The sequence below is a fragment of the Onychomys torridus genome, chromosome 17 (genome assembly GCF_903995425.1).
Source record: "Onychomys torridus chromosome 17, mOncTor1.1, whole genome shotgun sequence".
Lineage (NCBI taxonomy): Eukaryota > Metazoa > Chordata > Mammalia > Rodentia > Cricetidae > Onychomys > Onychomys torridus.
Genome location: NC_050459.1, coordinates 46,510,797 through 46,532,666, shown reverse-complemented (window position 1 = coordinate 46,532,666; position 21,870 = coordinate 46,510,797). Strand labels below are relative to the sequence as shown.

Sequence of the window (21,870 nt, the reverse complement as noted above, 5' to 3'; positions counted from 1 at the left end):
GCGCATATGTTCATGAGGGTGCCTGCTGTGGCCAGAAGACATCATGGGGTCCCTTGGGGCTGGAGTTGCAGGTGCTTGTGAGCCTCATGACGTGGGTATTGGTGAAATTATTTAGGTCACTCCACATAGTTAAAAGGGAGGTTTATTTTGTGGGGTAACTTACAAATGAAGGGATAGGTTTCAGGGTCTGGGAAAGGTATGGCACAGTCCGGTGGTGGCGGTGTTCTCTGGAGAACTCTGCTTGGTCTACCACCAGCGACCAGGGTCCCAGAACCAACAGAGACCTCTCCTCTTGACTGGGTCTTCAGCTTCCTCCCTCAGCCTGGCCTTGTGGGCGTGACCATTACCGAAGCATCAGTGGGGGTTGGAACTTCCAGGCCAAGGCTGGGATCCAAACTGTTTCTCATTGAGGAGTAAGAGCTGTTGACTGCTGAGCCACATCTCTAGCCTGTAGTCTGTCCTTCTGAACCTCCACACAATTCTAACAAAGATTTCTGTGGAGACTAAATGCACGAGTCACTCTAACACCTGCTTCCCATTTAAAAAAAAAAAAAAAAAGATTATTACCAATGAGAACCGTATTTCCATTGGCCTTCCTTCTAATCTTGGTCCATTCACATTTTGTCGCCATTCGGATTTCCTGAAGGGAAAGCTATGGAGTGGTTAAGTACTGTTAGCATAGGAGTTGACCCTGGGAAGGAGTCATGCATTTGCAAGTTTGAGGTATCATTCGTCTCCCTGTAGATAACTTTCTGTTTCCCTGCCTCCTTAGAGTTCTCTACATTCATCTTGTAGAACAGACTCATTTATTCAAAGCATGCCAGGGTGTGAGGGACACTGAAGTGTGTATTTAGGGGCAATGTCCGTGACACCTATCAAAAAAAGCCTTACCAATGGCAACTTTCTTCTTTCCTCCATATTATGCCCTCTTATTTCTTTTCCTAAAGAAGAAAGTTCTGCTGTCCTTTTTTTTTCTTTTTTCCTTCCTGTTTTCACTCAACTGACATGATCTCCCTTTTTTGTTTGCTAAACCTAGAGCAATAAAATTGCTATGTAGCCTCCGCATGGCCACTAAATGTTCTGTTGATTGCTCATTAGGGTGAGGAGACTGAGTGGCGAATGGGAAGACATCTTGAGAATGATTAGAGGAGCTTTCTTATTCTGGCAATGCTCAATTACTAAGCTGGAGGAAATTGAGAACTAAAGGAGCTGATTCATCTCTATTTAATTGTTATAGACCAAATACATACGAAGAGGAAGGCAAGGCAGGAACTCTCACTGCGAATGTGGCTTTCACACTGAAATGCTGGTCATCAGCTCAATGAGACTTAGCATCAAGCATTATTTAAATTTACATGAATTCTTCTGCCAAGTAAAGAGGAAAAAATAGCCAGTATACTGCTGAAAATTTGTATTTCACCATCGCCAAGAAGCAATCTTCACTCTCCCTAGTATGGCTGAGATTCTTGTGAGTCTTGAGAAACAATGGTTTTCCTTTCCACTGTGGAGAAATTAAGAGAGCCCAACCTCCAACAACAATAACTTCTTAAGTTGTCTTCTTTTCCCCTTATCCTGCAACATCCTCCAAAGACATGGTGACGTAATTTCCAAGACAAAGAACTCAAATCGAACTTCCAGCTGCCACTTTCTATTGGTGGAATTATTAAGGCCACTTCACATAGTTAAAAGGGAGTTTATTTTGTGGGGTAACTTACAAATGAAGGGGTAGGTAGGTTGTCGGGTCTGGCAAAGGTATGGTGCAGTCCGGCAGTGTTCTCTGGAGAACTCTGCTCGGTCTACCTCCAGCGTCCAGGGTCTAGGCACCAAAGAGATCCCTCCCATCACAATTCTGGGTCTTGTAGATGTGACCATTACCAAAGCTTCAATGGGGGTTGGAACTTCCAGGCCAAGGAAGTTCCTACAACTTTCTGTCTAGATTACACAAAGAGCCTTCAATGTTCCTTTTGTTGTTATTTTTTGTTTTGTTTTGTTTTGTTTTGTTTTCCCACACAGCTTTTAGTTTATATGTCCTCTCCGAAACTGTCTGACTATCACAGCAGATGAAGTCACCACAGATCTACTCCTTTGGCTCTTTGCCAGTACCAATGTTGGCCTTTGCTGTCCCCCTGTCCTTCTTCATTCCTTTCACTGTTTGGGGGAGATCTTCTTCTCATAGAGGCCATGTCTTGCAAATCTGTGTTTGGGCTCCTTCTTCTTTGCATAATCTAGAAAATCATGGATCATGCCAAAGCCAATTATTTACCACCACCAAAGTGGGTTTTGAATCCGAACACAAAGATGACATCTGGTGTGGTTTTGTACATTTTGCTAGCTTTTCCCAAATTTCAGTCTTTGGTACTATTGCCTTCCCAAGGTGAAGGACATCAATGATCATGTGTTTCCTCTGAAGCAGATGGTGAGCCATGAACTTTCTGGTCTGGATTGTTACTGTCATTCATGATGGCTATGGTGGCTGAGCTACAAAGGAGCATGTGATGGCGTACCCTTGTAGTGTAAAATTTTACTGAAGGAGGCAGAGGCTGGAGGATCATGATGTTGAAGACAGCCTGGCCTAGTACTTTTGACAAGGATGAAAGAGGCCCTTAGGCCTAACAACATGCATACAGTTAAGATATTAACACCTACTTTGTGGCCTTTAACTAAAGTGCCTTTTTTTTTTTTTCCCGAGACAGAGTTTCTCTGTGTAGTTTTGGTGCCTGTCCTGGATCTCACTCTGTAGACCAGGCTGGCCTCGAACTCACAGAGATCTGCCTGGCAGAGCCAAAGCGCTTTTTCAATCTCACCCCTGTAAGCAGTCCTTCACCCACCCACAGAGCTTGAGGGATATGCCTTTCCTCAAAAACAAGGATAGATTAATTGCTAATGCATGTATGAAATTGTCCAACAATAGGTGAAAAAGGCATAACATTTTAAATGTAACCTAACTTTCTCAATATGTTAAAAGAAACACATAGATGATTCAATAGGGCAATGGGAAAAGTGAATACTTACAAATAATAGTAAATGATTATTAAACAAAAATGTAATTTAAGAAAACAAAACTCAGCTGGGTGGTGGTGGCGCATGTCTTTAATCCCAGCACTCGGGAGGTACAGCCCGGCAGACCTCTGTGAGTTCGAGGCCAGCCTGATCTACAGAGCGAGTTCCAGGAAAGGCTCCAAAGCTACACAGGGAAACCCTGTCTCGAAAAAACAAACTAAGAAAATAAAATAAACCAAAACTCAACTTCATAAGCTATCCAGACATCCCAAACAGTTGTTTTCAATTAAAAGGTAATGCCTGGGTACACTAAAGACCTGTTAACATCTGGAAACTCAAAATCAAACAAGGTGGCACACACATGCAGTCTCAGTGTTTACCAGGTATTATCCTAGCATCACCTCACCTGCCTTCCTCCCCCAGTAGTGTCAACCTTATCGTACCAAGACAGGACTTATTGTCTGGAAAGCTGAAATAACAAATAAACAAAAGAGAAGACCTATTGTGCTGTGCAGAACACCTTCGATAAAACCCGCAAATGTAGAATGAAGTCAAGTCAAACACTCTTCTTCCCCAATGGACATCTTTTCTAAAAACAAATATTGGCATTTGCATGGTAATCGTTCAGTAAATTTGGCAGGAAAAAACAAAAACAAAAAAAGTCTATACAATTCAAATACTTCAAAAAGAATTTTACTTGCCTTTTAAAGAAAGTTCTCGGAGAGTTACCAATGACAAGAAATACCTTTCACACCTTCCCTCAAACGCCATCACATTTGCCAGATGACATTTTCTGTTTCTTCACATAACTTACCTGACACGAGAGCGTATCAGCAATAGACTATAGGAAAGATAATTGGAATCAAGAAAGTTAATCCACTTGTCTGCTTCAACTGTCAGAGGGGGAAAAAAATGAAGTCACAGCAAATACTTTTAAAAGCACAACAGTTGAATGTCAATTTCCTGAGTCAGCATCCCAAACAAAAAGGTGGCAAATCTCTTCACAAAGCTGTGAGAAGCTGCCATATCTGGAACTCAGTAGCTTAAAGAGCTCTCAGAGTTAACTGGAATGAAACTTCTATGATTTTCCTTAAAATATGAGATGTTCTTTACCCCCAAAACACAAGCAAAGAGACCATAAAAGAATTTAAGTAGAAAACTAGCATTTGGCTGAACAGAGAGTTTCTGGAAAGTCATTCAAGGTACAAGTAAAGATAGAGATTTCCATGTAACAGTTGGAGAAGAGAGTACCACCTACTCACACAATTAATCACAGAGCAAGACAGACACAGGTAACTCAACACAGCCACAATGTTATTCATGATAACCTCATTTTTCTTGTACCTGGAAGCGATGGCTCTAATATATATTGGATGAAAACAGCCATTACTGACTGTAGATTATATAAAGACAGATTATCCCGGTTGGAAAAGAAAAAAAATGTATATGTACTATGATAAGTGCCTTGTTCCTATCTCCATGATGTCAATAAATGTCTTTGGAAAGCATCTTGACGTTCAAAGATTAATTTCCACAAAGTTAAGTCTTCTTTCCTCTCTCCCTTCTTCCTCTCCCTCCTTTTCATCTTCCTTACACTCTCCCTTACCTTTTCTTATTGTCTTTATCTCTCTTCCCTCCCTTGTCTTCCCTTCCTCCCCTCTCTCTTGTCAGGTTGTCTCAGGCTAAAGAACAATGACAGATGCACTAAGGTTCTCTGAAAAAGCCACATCTTTGCTGAAGACTCCTCTGACAGAATCACTAGAACTTCATTATTATGGGAAAATGGAGTGTTGTAGACTGGCAGTCAAAACTATCTGGGCTTTTGTTATTCTCCTTAATAGTCCCTTGTTACCAACCTGTATCACACTGTCTCTGTGACTATTACATCAGTGTATTGGAATGCATTGCAGAACAGAACCCTAGGTACCCCTAAGCCCTAAGCTATGATAAGAATCCTACTGGAGAGATTTCTCCAGCATGCTCTGCCTTGTTCGCTTGGTGGTTCCCATCAGTGTGCTTCATCAATGCATTATTTATGAGTTTCTTTTGTCCTGTGACTATGAAAGTTCACGTAACCTCTTCCACAATAGAACTTGTCATTCAGAGTAACCCGAATCCATATTCCATCACCACTGTTATTTGAATTTGGCTCAGAATAAACTCTCTTGTGTTCTCTCTGCAGCAAGAGCTTTGTATTACATTATCATACTTGCCTAATGCATTGACATTCTAGTCCAAAAGTGGGGCAATAGTTTTTTTCATGAGAAGATAAATACCTCTAAATATCCACTGGGTTGGTGGCTCTTTTATGGAGGAATGTATCCTGAAAGATAGAAGGTGGCAGAACAGCAGTGATGTAGTCAAAGTGACTTGATGCCCAGTTGCTCCGCAGCAGGAATGCCCCTCATTCTTGCTTGGTCACATTATGTGACACTTTATACCTGCTAAATACAGGGGACAGAGAAATAAAGTTGATTCATAAATGTTGATAAATTAAATAAAAAAGAATGTTAAATTTTCTTCTCTTTGTTTTCTCCTTTGGTACTAAAATGTTACTTTGTTAGTGAGCAATTCTAGGTAGTGACTTTTACATGGATATTTAAAATTTCTTATTTCATAGGCTGGGATCCTGCCAACTGTCAAAATGGCATCCTACTATCACACTTGTGGAAAACATCCAAGGCATGAATTATTACAGTTAATTCACAGCTTGTCACATCTTGCCACCTAATCATTTATTTAGTTATAAGATCATTTTGTCATTAATAAATGAATTTTTATCATGAGTATTTTATGCTTATCAGAGATTGTGTTTGGGATTGTTTCATTACTGTTTACCTTCCCCACAGACTACTGACTTCAAAATAATAGCATCTTTATCTGTTTTTATTTCGCAGTTACCTGATATAGAACTTGGCCTATCTAGAAATCCAAGACATGCTACATTTCTCATTGACTGACATATAATTTTGCTATGGAATGCATTAAACAAGAAAAAAAAATCCAGGAGTTCAGAGTTAAATTTTTATCAGCTGCTAGCTTCATCTTGAATCTTAACTATGAGAATCAACTACCATATTAAATACATTCCTACATATCCCATTTGAAAATTTAGAATTGCCTTTTTGTAGCACAAATCCTAAAAGGTCTTACTAATAAAAACAAATTTGGAGCCAGGTTTGGGATGAATGCTAAAAGATCAGAGAGATAGAACAGGCCACAGCAAACCCCACCTCACCAATTCCTCAGCTGATTTTGTTTCCTCAAATTGGAAGCTTCTGTGTCCTCATCCAAATGAATCTCAGCTGAACTGCTACTAAAAGCTTAAAAGCTTAACAAAGACTCTAGTTCCTGGTCCTCATACCTTATATACCTTTCTGCTTCCTGCCATCACTTCTTGGGATTGAAGGTGTGAGTCACCATGCCTGGCTGTCTCCAGTGTGGCTTTGAACTCACAGAGATCCACATTGATCTCTGCCTTTGGAATGCTAGGATTAAAGGTGTGTGTGCCACCATTTTCTGGCCTCTATATTTAGTGCTGTTCTGTTCTCTGACCCCAGATAAGTTTATTAGGGTGCACAATATATTGGGGAACACACTATCACCACACTTTTGACATTCATTACTGCTATATATCTATTGTATAATGACTTCAAACTGTGCCTTAACTGAAAAATTTCTGTAAATGCATATACAAATGTTAGAGATCTTTGTTGCAACTAATTTATTTTGCCTTCATCGAACTAAATCAGCTGTCAGTATATACATAAATCAAGCAGGTGATGTTCTAAGCCAATTGATCAATGCATACTAAAATATGAGTTTTAGATAATTTTCTCATACAAAAAATGTTGCTGTTTCTACCTTTTCAACCATTCTATCTTGAAGGATCTATTCTTAGCTTCCTTCCTGTGTAAAATTGGGCACTGTGCTGGATTGACCCATGGGACACTGTTTGCTAGCTACCATATTTGTTTTTATTTTATGTAGAAGTATTAGAATGAAGGCAGAGTATATCGGTGTGAATCTCCTACTTTTCTTGACATTGACCAGGGTCACTTGCTAGCACTTGGCTTTGGGTGCATGGACTTGGAGGATCTGAGACACCTTTGTTCATGTTTCTGACACCTTAGTGAGAACGACGGGAATGCTGAGATCAGCTGGCGTTGTGACTCCAACTGCTGAACTGGCCTTCAGAGACACTTAAGGTTATGCGTACACATTTTGACAAAGGGTAAGCTATTTTTCATGTGTAAGAGGAGTCCATTTTTGAGAGGAGAGAGTGACCCTTATCATTACTAACAATGGACAGCAGTACAGTGGCAGAAGTTCCTCAGTTAACTTCCAGAGAGAATGTGCTTATGCTAATACACGCTGTCAGGTTTTGTAAAAGTATTCACTTTCTGTCTCGTCATTTTCTCCCTCTTTCTTCATCCTTCAATTGCCTTTTCTTTTCAGTTCAAAACAAGCCTGCAGAGTAAATGCCGAAGCATAATCCTATATTAATTTATGGGCCGTGGTGTGGCTTACCAGAAATGAAATGCTCTGGTCCCATGAAATCCTAATCACTTTCACAGCCAGCAGGTGCCCGAGCTAAAGCATTTCCAGTGAAGTGAACAAGAACATTAAATAAAACCAATGCTGGAGTCTGGATGTCAGGAAGAGGAAAGTACCATACGACTGATCAAAGCCTGGCCCAGGGAGGCAACTCTATTTGGCTTTAACGCAGTGGGGAAGACAGTAACTTCAAATCCATGGTCAGTTCAATTCAATTTGTGAGACTTACCCAGTCATTTCTGTATTGCATACCAAGCAGAGAGGTCCTGAGCTGGCTTATGAAAAAATCTCCAGGTAAAAGAAACATATAAAAATTGTCCCCCATGCAAGTTCTTTCAACTCTCCCTGACCCTGGAAGCAGCTTTCCTAAAGCAGACAGGAATCTCAAAGTATGAGGACCGCACCTGCGTTGGGAGCAGATGGCTCTCTGGTCTTAGCTCCTGGTCAAACTGTCTCATGCAGCAGTGGTAGGATAATCCCTCTATATTAATGACTGGCTGGGACTTGCCTGAATGCAAGTGGGTTTCGGGGGAAATCCAAACTCAGTCAGATGTTCTAGAATTACCAAAAGTAACTGAAAAAGGTCATTCTAAAACCTAAGAAAACACATATAAAAATACTTTAAATGAGTTCAAAATCCCAAAACAGGATGACCTGATGCGTTATTTAGAGGTAACATATTACTTTCTTTCTCATGATCAAATATGCCAATCTAAAAAAAAAAAAAATGTCTCAAATCTGGCCAAGTTTTCATTTATCCCCTGAACAGCAAAAGCCTGTTGAATCCAATAATATGGGGAAGGAGAATAGAATGCTAAGCACCAAAGTACAGATAATTAAGAAAAAAACCTGTTGCTGCTATGGGAGGTTTTGTAATACTTGGTAGGAATGCTTTGGTAGGTACTAGATCTTAATAATAGCCAACTTATAGTAATAATCGAATCAGCTTGCCTTGTCTGCTTTTCCCGGGGCACTGCTCAGAGAATATTGCTCATGCTCCACTTTTGAGTGCTTCACTGATTTGGAATGTCAGTATTACTTCAAAATAATTTTTATAAGCCTGGGAATGGCTGAGTATGAGGTCATAAATATTTTTAGACCCCAAAGAAATGAATATTATACCTATAGCATTAATTTTAAGTGTAATGCAAGTTTGAAAAGGCCTTTTAATAACGATGTAGACATAGTCATGTTGGCCAGGGTGCCCACCTGAGGATGTACATGATAAAACCTAAAGGAATATTCATGTGGTGGTGTGAATATTGAGAAAGGACTGAGAATTTATTCATAAGTGCAGGAGAGGAAGAAGCAAAGAGAGATTTTGAATGAGGTCAGGACAAACTTGGGCATGGATTTTCTGATTTAGACAATGATCTCAGGAAAGGGGGCTGTCCATACGACAAGTGTGTGTTTTATTCTTTCATATTGGATGATAAAATTGCCATTTAGATTTGCAAGATAACAGAAGGAAATGCTCTGGAGGCTTGTAAATTGATCCCTTCTGGTAGTCTGTGACTTGAAAGAATAGATGCAAGAATAGTTTATTAGCAGAGATCTCTAATCCCTCCCTTCTTTCTTGAAAGCAGTTTCATCACAATCCTACCACAAGTGATTTAGTTCCACAAAACGAACTTTTTCTACAACATGGCTGCTAATGAAAGCTTGCCTTGCTTTGACAAGTCAAGTTCAGATAGTGCTTATTTTGGCATAAGAACATGGGTTATTTTTATCTGTGCCTGGACACCATGTCCCTGAACAAGTTTTGTGCCGTGATGTTCTGGAAGAAGCGCTGTCTTGAGTTTTGACAGTGTTCTCCGCTGATAATCCTTAACCAATTAAAGAGGACCCATGAGGGACCTGCCTGGTTCATAAAAGATTTACAGAAAAGTCACAGTCTAGTGAATTCAAAATGGAAAACGTAAAGATAAGTGAGTAGTGTTAGAATAATGACATTCAGAAAGAGAAAAGTTTATCATCTCAAAATACAATGGAGCAGCCTTTAAAAGACGTCTTCAGAGATGTTCCTCCTGTAAGGATGCTTTACAACCAGTTACTTGGCAATACTTAGTGGGTGACTAAGTCAATAATTGCCCTGTCACTCCAGGGACACTCAAATCTTGCCTTCAAGCATCAGCATCATTTTCATAGTTTAGTGCTTGCTGCCCTGCCTGAGGATCCCCGTTCCTTCCCTGGGACCCACATGGTGGAAGGAAAGAACCATCTCCCACAAGTTGTCCTTGGACTTCCACACACACTATGGCATGCATGGGCACACAGACACAGACACAGACACACACACACACACCCCACATGTATGCACACATTAACTCATATGCAAGAAATAATTAAGCAAAACCTGGATTAAATCTATACATTGTGCTACTCAATAAGTATTAATGTAAGGAAGCTAAAATCACTTTTGTTAAGATTTAGTACTTCGTACATTTTTCTTCAAATGTTAGGGGCATTTGGTAGTAGGAATTAAGATCTCTAGCAGTGACTGAAAGCTGTGGGATTATAGACTAGTGATTGATCCCACAAGAAGGTGCGAGCAGGGAGTGGAAGTAAAATCTATTCAGTCCTACTGTAGAGCAGACACTGTATGGGGTACTTTATTATTTATAAACACTGTAAATATTATAAAGCATGCATTAATATCCCTATGACAGATATGAATGCCAGGAAAGTGTAATCTTTCCAGTGATACCCAGACAGCATGGTAGCAGAAAACATATTCCAGATTAGATTTGTCAAATTCCACTGCTGTGTTCTTTCGAAGCCACAAGGTGACTTATCAGGCAGAGAACTTGGTATTACCTAGGTTAGAGCTGCTCACGTTCTCATGGACTTAGGAGTTATCTGGTGAACGCAGGAGAGTACAGATTCTGATGCAGTGGGCTGGGGGAGCGTCCTGCAATCCTGTGTCTTTAGTAACTTTCTGGGTGACACTGGTGATTTGAATTTGGGGACTGTGAACAGGTACTCTCTACTTGCCACTCTGCACTGAAACACAAGCTTGAGAAAAAGCCGAAAACCTCATGATTTGGGGATCCCAGAGTTAGTGGGAGAGCTGAGATCTGATTGGTGCCCATGCTAAAAGGAGGTCTTGGAGTCAAATTCATACAAAACTTTGTGTGTTTACTATGAAAACCCAGTGACCAGAACTCCCAGGGGTGCGGGCTGGAGAGATAGTTGGCTCAGCGTTAAGAGCACTTACTGCTCTATTATAAGATGGAAGTTTGGATTCCAGCACCTACATGGTAGAAACCACAAAAGCCTGTAACTTCACCTTTAAGGGGTCCAACACCTCCTTCTGGCATCTGCAGGTACTCATATTACCCATATGGAAACACACACACACACACACATACACACACACATGTGCACGCACAAATAAATCTTTTTTGAAAATTGAGAATTCTGAGGGTCTTCTTTTCAGTAAACTTAGCATCCCTCTCTTCTCTTTGGAGCTCTGGAGTCCCCACTACTGTGAACCCTGTGTTGTGATTTCCTTCTCCTCGGTGTTCTCTATATTGTAACTCAAGTACTAAATCTCCAAGTCCAATGCACAAACAAGGAAGGAAATGAAGCCATTACATTTCCTCCACTGCAGGGGTCACAAACTCAAGCAACCAGGGCCCAGCACAGAATGTAAAGGTATAAAGCAGGCTTGGCAGGGCACTGACAAATGGAGCTTGCCTCTATCCCAAGAGGGCAGTTCATACACAACTCCAGAGAATCCTCTCCGTGTGGAATGTAATGGTCTCACAGATCTTTCAAGTTCTCAATGAAGTTAGAAATATGTTTCTTTTTCTTTTTATTCTTTCCAAAAGGTTATGTTTTAAAGGAGTTTTTATGTTCACAACAGAATAAACAAGGCGTTCCTATATACAAACTAGCCCTGACCTTAGCCTTTATTTTATTTTATTTTTTAATTTTTTTTTTTTACCACAATGGAATGTTTGCACACACACAGACACACACACACACACACACACACACAAATGGCTTATTTGCTACAATTTAGGAACCTTATTGTCACCAAAGTCCATAGTTTATATTAGGATTTACTTGGTATATATCCTTTGGTTTTTGATAAATGAATAATGAATAATGGTCAATACCTACCAATATAACAACATTGAATTAAATAGTTTCTCTACAGGAAAATTCTTCAGGGTTAGAAGGGTCTGACCTCCTGCCATTAACTCTGGGAACCACAGATCTTTCAACTATCTCCATCCTTGTTCTCAGCATATCACACAATTGAAATCATACACTATGAAATCTTTTCATTTTTTATCTTAATACATCTATTTAAGATTCATGTATTCCATGTTTGCAAGCCTTCCTTTTAGAACTGAATAACAGTCCAGATGGTAAACAGTACAGTTCCTTTCTATACTCACCTAAAAGAGAGTATCTTAGTTGTTTCCAAGTTGGGAAGATGTTCATAAGATGTTCATGTAAAGCATATGCATGTAGGTCAATGAGGGGAAACAGCAAAGAATGGGGTTGCTAGATCACATTGTAAAAACATGTTTAGTTTTATAAGGTCCATCCCAATTGTTTTTCCCTTTGGGTATGCCATCCTGTATTCTCCCAAATGATGAGTGAGTTTCTTCTTGCTCTACATCGACACTAGCATTCGACATTCTCAGTGTATGGCAGTATCTCGTTGTTCTCATTCAAATCCCGCCACTGCTGTCCAGTGTGAAGCATCTTTCCATGCCTTGTCACCTGTATATTTTAGGTATTTACCCATTTTTAAAGCCTCATTGTTCTTTGTGCAGTTTTAAGAGCTTTTAGTGTGTTGAAAAGCAGTTCATTATAAGAAATGCATTTTGCAAATTTTGTCTTCTAACCTGTGCCTCATTCCCATTCTCTTGCTGTATCTTTCAAGGACAGTTATTTCATGGATCTTGCTGTTGGTTTTGTATATAAAACTCATCTCCAAGCCCAAGTTCCTCTAGAGTTTCTACATGTTCTATTCTTTGTAGTTTTCAATTATACATTTAAATGTGTGGTTAATTTTGAGTGACTTTTATGATGTGTGGAAGTTCTGGGTCTTGATTTTGTTTTCCAATATCGATTTTGTTCAGTAATTATTTTGTAATAAGACTTTTCTTTTTATTGTATCATCTTTGCTCTTGACTCAAAGATCAGTTGTAAGATAAAGTGGGTCTATTTCTGGTCTTGTAAACAATTTCAGTGATCAAATTGTCTGTTCTCTCTAGTGCTACAATATGCTGATTACTGTGGTTTTAAATCTTAAAATTAGGTAGGTCCATTTCTCTGGTTTCAGTTTTCCTTAATATTTGGTTAGCTATTTTGGGCTTTTGCTTCTCACTACAAATTGTAGAATTAGCTCGTTAATACGTATTAAATAACTTACTGAAAATTTGAACAGGATTGTATTAAATCTGCAAGATAAATCCAGAAGAGAAATCCTGTTGATATAATTAGGCCTATCTATGACCATAGACACTCTCACCACTTAGTTATGTCCACTTTTATATCCTCCATAAAAGTTTGCAGTTTTTCTCTGACTGATCATATACATATTGGTAGGTTTGTAACTAATTTTACCATAGTTTTGAATGTAATTTTAATGGGTTGGATGAGTCATGTTCACTGGCAACTTTGTTGGATTGAGAAGTGGCTAAGAGATGAAGCACATCTGTGGATGTGTCTGTGGTCGAAAGCATTTCAGAGAGTTTGTGCATAAATGTGGCTGTCACTGTTAGGGATGCATGTCTACATCAACATACCTTCAACATACCCTTGTGTTTCTCAGCTACAACTTCATGACACAAGCAGAACCCACTCCCAGCTGGTGCTGTTTACCAACTGGACCTTTTGAACATGTGTTCCATGACCTTGAAGTAAGCATGCCCCAGATTTTATCCATCATCTTTCCTTCTTGATTTGCCTCAAATTAAGCATGCTTATGAATGTACTCCTGAACCGAGCCTGTTTAGGAATATGTATACCCCTAAAATGTACTCCTATATGAGTCTGTTCAGTCTTCTCAAATAAAATTGTCATACTTCTGTTCAAGAAAGCATGGCTTTGGGAACCACACATTCCACAATCTGCTATCAATACTATTTCTTCACTCATTTGCTAATTATCGGCTATGACTGCTTTGGCTTTGTAGGCATTGAGATGGGAACACACTGCCTGTCCTTATGAGAGGACTGACTAGGAAACCTACCTTGAATGTGGGCAATCTGATCCACAGGCTAGAGGCCTGCTGGAGCAAAAGGGGAGCACGTGGAGAAAGTCAGCTAGCACAGGTGTTCTCTCATGTCTTCCTGGCCACCATGATGTGAGCTTCTCTGGTTCATCATACCCTCTCTGCTATTGTGGACAGAAACTCTGAAATTGCGAGCCAAGCAGATTTGTCTTCTATTACTTATTTCACATTGTGATAATTAATTCATATTGCCAACTTGATTGGATTAGTAAATAACTGGGGGATTTAATAACCTGTTAATAATAAGGATTAGGAGAGGCCATTTGAGAATGTCTGTGAGGACATTTCCAAAGATAGCTTGATCATGAGACACTGACATACTGACTGGAATAAGACCTTTATTGATAGATAATAAGAAAGGAAAATAGAAAATGAAGCCTCACCAAGGAATGAGTCAACCTATGTCTGTTTGGGAGTTGTGACTTCCCTGATTTATTCCTGTATTCCCTGGATGATTTTGGTCTACCATAATATATGCTTCTCTGCATGCTGACCCTTCCATGACAGAATGGCTCTCTGACACTGTGAACCACCATAAGTCATTTCTCTTCAAGTTGTTTTCCCAGGTATTTTGGTCACAGTGACACAAAAAGGAATTCATACAGAAAACTGATACCAGTGAAGTGGGGTCACTGTTGTAATTAAACCTGTGTGGTTCAGGTCTTGGAGCTGATTGCGGAAAGAATTTAGAGGAGTGTGGAAAAACATGCAAGAGAAAGCCTAGAATACTCCAAGTAGATCTTAATGTGTGATTCTGTTCAGAATGCAGAAAAGCGTAACAATCAAAGCTATGTGTGCAGTAAAGACTGTAGTTATCTGATTTCAGACAGAACAGATTCCTGAGAGTGGAACTATAGTCTGTTTATACATGTTATCAAAGAATTTGCTTACAATTTGTCCACACTCTGAGATTTTGTGTGAAGCCGAATAGAAAAGTAAAGGAATAATTCTTCTGGTGGGACACTCTCTAGGGGAGATATAAACAAATGTTTACACATCACAGATAGGAAATTGAAGGCGAAATATGGACACCAACATAGTCTAACTTGGTAAACCAATGAGTTTTGTTGGGGGTCCTTGCAGTAGAAATGACTCAGTACAGTGAGCAGAGCCAGCCCAAGTGTGTGATCACATGGGAGGCCAAGGGGAGGCCATAGTGGTGAAAAGGAAGCCTGCAGCTTATCAGTGTTCCCAAAAAGCTTCCCAAGGTGCCAAAAGACCTCAATGTCTTTCCTACTGAGTTTCAATTTGCTATGTTCTGATCCTCCATTGCTACTCTCCCATTTCTCCCTTTCAGATTGGTAGTGTACGCCTGTGCTTTAATCAATCATCAGTCAATTCATTTTGTGTATTTAAGGTGGTCCCCATGTGTGGAGCCTAGAGGACAACATGTAGGACTCAGTTCTCTTTCTCTACCATGTAGGTTGGAGAAATTGAACTCAGGCCATCCGGCTTGGTAGTAAGGGTCTTTACCAGTTGAGCATATCTGGCTGGGCCTAGGCCTAATTTTATAGGGGATGATAGTGAAGAGTTAGCCGTGTCAGGAAACTTTGGACTTGAATTTTTGTTGTTATTAATACTATCAGAAGTATGAGGAATCAAAACAAAACAGGATGAATTTCACATTGGGAGATGAAAACAAATCTTTTGGAGGCAAGTGGTAGACTGCTTGCTATAGTTTAAGGACGTGCACTTGGATATCAAGTTGATAAGGTACTATCTATGATGCTTAGAAGGATTGACTAATGTACAAGACTCACTTTGCCTTTGAGCAGTATACAGGCTCACGGTCTGGATGGAATAAAACAGGAGAAAAGTCTGCAGGGCATTCTTAATGATGATGTTGTGTGCTATCAATCTTTGGTTCTAGGAGGTATTTGGTTGATTCTTTCAGATTTTCTACGGAATTGTGCATTTCGTTTGAAAGCAAGAGAGCTTTTTCCTCTTTCTGTCTCATTTCTATATCATTTACTTTTCTTGTCTTTTTGAAAGTTTTGCTCGTTTTTGATGTTGAAAAGGAATGGGGAAGCAGATGACTGAACAATTTTAAATCCTGGACTGAGAGACAACATATGAGTAGAAATGACTCAGTACAGTACTTTGTTGTCCAGTGGCTAACTTTTGCCACAATGAAAGTTAACTCCATATGCAGTTTCTTCAATGCCCATATTTTCTCTGAAGTAGATTGGTACTGCCAGGAGCCGTCATGTCTCATAGTCATAGCAAAAAAGAAAAATTCTTAAGTTATAAAAACATTTTAAATGCCATATTCTATAGATCTCTGAAGGGTTTGAAGATGACCTGTCTATCTAAAATATATGTTTGATCTTGAAAACACACCTAATATGACTACAAGTTCAATTGTAATGTCTAACCACTAATTTTCATTTCTATATATCCTAATAGTTGATAATACTAACATTCAAGGATTAGCAAATTGCATTACGTTGTTAAATGAATGGTATAAATACAATATCTTGAGCAAGATTAGAAATACGTGTATGGTATATTCTAACAATCTCAATCTCAATAATAATAATTTGTATACAATATAAAACAATCCAATAGAATGTAAAGTATTTAAAACTAGTAATTGTCTTTTTCATTTTTCTTTTCTTTTTTTTTAAACAAGCATCTTTTGCCTAGCCCTTTTCCTAACCCTAACAACTTGTAACCAACCCTCCTAAAAAATGAAAACTATCCCAGACCCAATACCCATAAAAAGACCAAAAAACCACCCACCCCACACCACCCCTAAAGAAATAATAGGATAAATGGGTAGATCACTGAATCTACTCTAAAAAGAAGATATAAAAATGACAAAAGGTAGATTACTGAATCTGTTATGAAAAGAAAAATACTTTTAAAAAGGAACTATTTGTTTTAAATAGGATAAGTAATAAAAACTTTTTTGTCTGAGTTTATCAAATGTTACTGGACTGGACATTGTTATATATAATGGAGTTTTTCATCTGAATTTGTCAAATGTTAATGGACTAGACATTGTTAATGTAATTCTTGACTGTATATATTGTATATACTTATTGGGTAGTTTTTCTTGTATTAGTTATAACCTTTTTTTAATTTTAGACAAAAACAGGGGAAATGTGGTGGTATTGTGTTCTCCAAAATATTGTGTGTTCCCTGAAATAAACATATCTGGGGTCAGAGAACAGACAGCCACTAGAACAAAGCCAAAAATGGTGGCTAGAAAATGGGAAGAGTAAACTGTTGCAGAAATTGGGCAGTGGTGGTACACACCTTTAATCCCAGCACTTGGGAGATAGAGCTAGCTGGATCTCTGAGTTCAAGGCCACTTTAGAAACAGCTAAACAGGTGACCACGCCTTTAATCCCAGAAACACAACCTTGAATCCCAGGGAGTGGGGGCAGAAAGAGAAAGGTATATAAGGTGTGAGGACCAGGAACTAAGGAGAAAAGCATATGGAGAGAAAAGCATGTAGTTAGTTAAACATTTGGTTGGTTAAGTGTTCAGGTTTTGGTGCAACACAGTTCAGCTGAGATTCATGTGGAGGAGGACTCAGAAGCTTCCAGCCTGAGGAAAAAGGATCACCTGAGGAACTAGCAAGGTGAGATGGCCATGGCTTGTTCTGCTTCTCTGATCTTCCAGCATTCACCCCAATAACTGGCCTCAGTCAGGTTTGATTTCATTAACAAGTACTTTTAAGATTCCTGCTATAACAGTGAGCAGAGCCAGCCCAAGTGTGTGATCTCATGGGATGCCAAGGCAAGGCCACAGTGGTGAAAAGGAGGCCTGCAGCTTATCAGTGTTCTCAAGAAGCTTCCCAGGGAAGGCTTTCTGTGATTCAGAGACAGTGCCTTCTAACAAGTCCTTCATTGAAGGACTTCTTTGAAGATTGGGGAGGAACCTTGTCTGATACTTTTATAAGGGCACTAATCCCATCCCTGAGGTTAATGTCCTTATGATTTAAGCACTCCCCAGCTGCCCCATTGCCTTATTGTCATCTTGAGTACCAGGCTCCTCAAATGAATTTGGGATGTAGGGACACCAACATCAGACTATAGCAGGAGGTGCATTATATTTATTCCCTCAGTAGAGAAAACTGAGACATAATCAAATCAAGCTAATTGTCAAGTTCACATAGTTAATCACCGAGAGAGAACAGACTTGAATTCAGGTAATTAGGTTCCAGAGTCTGTCTAAGGCAGTGTGTGCGTCTCTGCATGTGTCTAATAAATGGCATTATCTTAAAACTGTCTCTCTGGAGGGAAAATAAACCCCAATTTAATGGCTGCTGATATATGCAATGTATGTATCACTACCATGCACTCCACGCTCCAGTCTCACTGAATGAAATTCAGTTAGCTTAGCATATCTGATATTTATTTTACCAGAACTTTGGTTTTATTTTCAGTCAGCCTTAATTACAATGAACAGAACAAGAAAAGATGAAAAATGCAGGTTTTATTTAGAAATGGAAAGAAGTATTTTGACATTTATGGTACTCAAGGGCTTTGCACAAATCAGAAAGAAATGAGATCGATTACAAGCAATTAGAAGGAACTTTGTTGGCTAACATTCTTTCCAAGATCTGATTTTCTTACAAATATTATATGTCACCATTCACATTAAAGAAATAAGATTTTAATTAGAGAAAATAAATGAGCAAACACATCTAATGTGCCGCTCGGAAAGGTCACAAGTTTAAATCAAATGACCCATTCGTAATGCAGTCTCCATGCATCGGAACCATAAATAACTTCCCTCCCTTTAACTCAGAGGCAAATAGGTTGAACACAGCAGCTCCAACTTCCATTATATCCATCCTGAATGTGGTCATTTTTTATCCTTTAAGTAGATGTGATTTTCTCAGTACTAAAATATGACATTCTTTTTTAAAAACTGGCTGACCCTAGGTTACATAAGAAAACACTTCTCACAGGACACTTAGTAACCACCATTTCTATTTCTGAGGACCTCATCAACTCATCTTTTAATTGTGTATGATAGTTGAAAACCTACTGCATAATATGTGACAAGTTTAACACTCAAGAAAACAAATCAAAGCCTGAAATCTTAATAAAAAATTGACCGGCAAAATGACATAAATGCATTAATTTATTTTTCAGAATTTCTATCCAATTAAATAAATGACACCAATAGACAAATTGAAATGAATTTTAATTGTACTATTAAAGGTTCTAAATGAGCTTAATAGGGTCCCTAAGTCTAAATTCAATCACTGAACATAAGAACTGACGACATTTGATTTTTTCCTTTTTTTTTTTTTTGGAGCTGAGGATCGAACCTGGAGCCTTGCGCTTGCCAGGCAAGTGCTCTACCATTGAGCTAAGTGACGACATTTGAAAACAAAGTTGAACTATTTAAAATTACGGGCTTTAAAAGTATATTGCAAAATTATAGGTCTTGAAAGTATATTTACTGGGCATAAAATATCAATTAAATACAAATACATTGTGCCTATGATTTACCCTCTAAAGTCAAAAGGAATCACTTGAGTGTTGATATTGGCAATAGCTGTTTTGATATTTTTGTACACACAGTACAAATGTATATTTCTAATTAAAGTCAGTACAATAAGTCAAGCTCTACTATGAATATTTTGAAAAAGGAGAAAATGTGAATTATATGAAATATCTAATATTTAGTATGAAGAATTGTATCACCTGTTAAAACTTGTATTAGCTACTAAATTACTGAATATTTTATTTAGTTACCATTTAGATCATTTAGATGGGTTTCATAAATAAGGGATATTTTCAATATCTCCTGGCTCTTCTCAACCTAAGCTAATCAAAATTAACAATCTCACCCTTAAACAAATCAGCCTGTCACACTGTCCTCAAAGCTGACAGAAACCATGGAAGACATGTCAGAGACAAAGGGTTTGCTTGCCACCCCACTGTGTAGTTTTAGAGTATTAAATGATACATATAGGACCTGGGACGGAGGCCTTTGGGGAAGTAGCCTGGCTTTAGTCTACCAGGACACCTCCTCTCTTTCACTGTCACTGATGGCAGAGTGCTTATTCCAGAAAGATTCTCACAACATAAGTGTTACACATCAACAGTCTTAGGGAATCTCAATCTTTGATTAGGGGCTACAAGCAAACCCACCTGTCGCTTGCTTCACAGAGAAACAGTGTGGTATTAAGCAGCAAACAAATATGCCACCTCATAAGAAGGAGATATCTGTCTTGTAAAATTTTTGCTCTAGAAACATCCTTGAACACAGTTCCTGAATACATACATGGCAGTACCATGGAAGTCTGAATGTCAGGAATCACTGGATATAGGTGCATGGGCTTCTTTGAAAAAACATGAAAGATTCCTTAGGAAAATATCATCTGCAACTGCCCCAATAATTTAAAAATATTTTTTATTCTTTTTTTTATTAGCACCTTTCTAGGTATCTGTGTCTAACCAGAAAAAAAATTCAGTTTGAGGTTTTAAATACTCTTATTATTTTAGTAATGTCCACAAAACTCCTTAACAGATTGGTGTATTTTATGTATTAGTCAGGATAGACTATACTGGATCATAATTGATGTCCACAAGGGGTACTGTCACGGATGTCCGCTTATTATAGTTTTCAAGGACACAGGTAGCTGAGAGCAGCAATCAGTATGTTGTCATGCTTGACAAAATATGAAAGAATCTGGGAAGGTCTCACATTCCAAATTCGCTTTAAACTCATTGCCAGAACCAGTTACTTACTTGTAGCAAATCAGAGAGAACAAGAGCGAAAGTAGCCCGTGCAGAGGAAGTGGAGCTGGCCATGTGTTCTGCATAGGACTCTTGGGGACTAGCTTATCCTGGGTGAGCAGAAATAAAATTAACCTATAAGGAGTCTTCAGTGAAATTGTCACAGGAAATTATTCCAGTGTGAGTCAACGCAAACACATGAAGAATGTGAAATTATCAAAAGTTTTATGACAGGCTGAGGTCTAGTTTTCTCGTTGCCTACTGTGTTGGACATATAAGACACCTGAGTAGAGCTCATGTGATTCCTCTGGGGAAATAATCTAGGTATTTCCCTTTTCTGACATCAAACACTTCCTTTCTTAAAGTACTGTTACTAAACTGGGTTAAAATTATTTAATATTTCATGTAGTTCAAGCATTGTTATTAAACTGGGATCATCTGAAGTCCAGCAAACTCTGCACTGGTAGAGGATATTTTGAAAGTGGCTTCCCAAATAATTGTGATAGGCAGGCTGGCCTGAGGATGATTAATTAACATGGATTACTCATTCTCAACAGGTAACAAATAGTAAATAGCAAGTTATGAATATTAAAAAAGAAAACAGTACTAAGGTTTGACAACAATATAGAACATTCATCTTATTAATGACTTCAGATTAAAGCAATGATTTTGGAGTACATAATAATCTTGAGAAATTAAGACATATGATGTCTCTGTATTTGTCAGTGGATGGACAGTTGATATGGAAATTTGGAAGACAATGCCAAGCTAGGCAGCAGACTTATTGATATTTTCCATCTGCAACTGTTACCTCAGTACAAGAGATTAGTAAAACTACAAAAAAGAATCCCCTAAGTGAAATGACCAATACTGAATATTAGTTGCCCAAAGATCAGAGATTTCTAAGGATTAGTAACTTTCACCTACTGAGTGATCCATCAAAGAGAAATCCAAAGAAAACCAAATAACACTCATCAGCTTTTCAGAATGCACAGAATCAAAACCATACATTTTAATAGCATTATTCTTGCTTTGAGCTATTAGTTACAAGCCAATGGTCAGTGGTAAGGGACAATTCACTGTAACTTTGGAAATTCAATCAGGTCTAATCTGCTGAGATAGTGGTACTATGTCCTCTGAACCTGGCATGCCTGTGTATTCTGAGTATGCAAATACAGACACTGTATTTACTATGGGCATTGTGAAAATAAATCCCCAGTGTAGACAGTTCTTGCCACATTAACTAGAAATTCAAATATCACTTTAAACTTAAAAATATACATCATATATATGCATATTCACTCTCAAGTGGGAAACAGACCTTAAATAAAAATGTAGATATAGAAA

At 38.6% G+C, this 21,870-nt stretch overlaps 1 non-coding gene and 1 pseudogene across 1 annotated transcript; one reads left to right on the top strand and one right to left on the bottom strand.

Moving 5' to 3' along the window:
• Positions 1–2,077: 2,077 nt before the first annotated feature.
• On the bottom strand, positions 2,078–2,446 carry LOC118569210 (annotated as a pseudogene).
• A 104-nt stretch (positions 2,447–2,550) lies between these two features.
• Positions 2,551–2,672, top strand: LOC118569263. Its single transcript, XR_004943052.1, has one exon. It is a non-coding gene; the product is annotated as a U6atac minor spliceosomal RNA (small nuclear RNA).
• Positions 2,673–21,870: the final 19,198 nt, after the last annotated feature.